Source organism: Cicer arietinum, chromosome 8 (genome assembly GCF_000331145.2).
Source record: "Cicer arietinum cultivar CDC Frontier isolate Library 1 chromosome 8, Cicar.CDCFrontier_v2.0, whole genome shotgun sequence".
NCBI classification, from domain to species: domain Eukaryota; kingdom Viridiplantae; phylum Streptophyta; class Magnoliopsida; order Fabales; family Fabaceae; genus Cicer; species Cicer arietinum.
The window spans coordinates 3338432-3339731 of NC_021167.2; the positions used below are offsets into that span (position 1 = coordinate 3338432).

The window sequence follows — 1300 nt, forward strand, 5'->3', positions numbered from 1 at the left end:
TATGAAATGATTCCATATAACAGTAAAGTTACAAAGCTAGCGAGAACTTAACGAGACTAGGCCCACATAACTTTTAGAGGAAAAAAGTAAAAAAAGAAAGCGGGCCAGAAGAAGAATAGTAAGAGTACAAATAAATAAGGAGTCCACTAGCCATAATTATGGTAAGCACTAGATTCACGTTAACCGCTAATTACTTTATGGCTGTAAATTTTTATTTTTGTTTATGCTTTGCCCAACATCATGATTCATGAAGGTAACCTTAAATACATTAAAAAAATGGCTTCATTCTGAACAATGATCCGAAGCTAAGGAGGAAATTAAGGATAGGCAGCCAAATTCAAAAGCACGAGCAAACATGTTCCCTTTGGAGTTTGGACTAACAAGTGAATGAATAGCAGTAAACTTAAATAAATCAAATTGACAGTTCTGTTTTTTTAAATCTACTACAAACAATTTTTTTAAGTTTAGTCTATTAGAAGTTTTTTTTACAACAAGTCTATTAATTTATTTTACAAGTCTATTAGAAATTGAAAATCACATTAAAATAATATAACATCAAAAGAAGCATTTCTATGTGGACATATTTTATAAAGTTTTAATTGATTTTATAAATTCTACTAAATTTATATATTTTAATAAATTTAATATAATATGTTGAAAATAATGTGTCGTTAATCCTCCTAAAAAGTCTCAATCCACGTGGTTGTGTGCCATAATTGGTGTCTCCCACCAGCTCAACTTAAGAAAGCACTAGTTTCTTCGAGAATGTGATGAAACAGCACTTTTCTCCGCTAAAAAAAGAATGCACCAGCTGTTTGAGTTTGTAAAAATTCACATTTTCTTAGCAGAATGCGATTCAAAATTTGCAGTTGAACGGCGCAGCGCTTCACCTAGCTAGCTAGGTAGCAAACTAGCAATAGCATTATAGTAACACACAGTTTCCTATATCCTACCCTACCATCCTGCCATATGCCAACCAAACCCAACCCACAATAACCAAAATCAGATCAATTTAAATTGCATTATATTTAAATTTGTTTCAATAAATAGAAACTACAATAATACAGCCAATTAGAATCAGGTATGGAGAAAATTTTAAACTTTTTAACACTTATGGGAAAAAAAAATATAAATAAATTATAAAATTATATATCCCCCGTGATCGATAAAAGACAACGATCTGAACAACCCATAAGTACTAAAGAAAATAAAAGAGTAGCCCACACCCTCTCACTCTTATCAACAACAACAATAAGAAAAAAAAAAAAAAAAAAGAACCTGGTACGAGTAATGTTTTTTT

General features: G+C 30.7%; 1 protein-coding gene across 2 annotated transcripts in view; it reads right to left on the bottom strand.

Annotated features, from left to right (window-relative positions):
* Positions 1-1300, bottom strand: part of LOC101510983 (receptor-like protein 44) — a 2604-nt gene continuing 1304 nt past the window's right edge. The window contains exon 2 of one of the 2 annotated variants that reach the window (XM_073364673.1): positions 1-791. The gene's annotated coding sequence lies outside the window, so the exon portion shown is untranslated. Of the gene's footprint in view, positions 792-1002; positions 1279-1300 lie in introns of those variants that run through there. The other variant, XM_004511748.4, reaches the window with a different exon arrangement.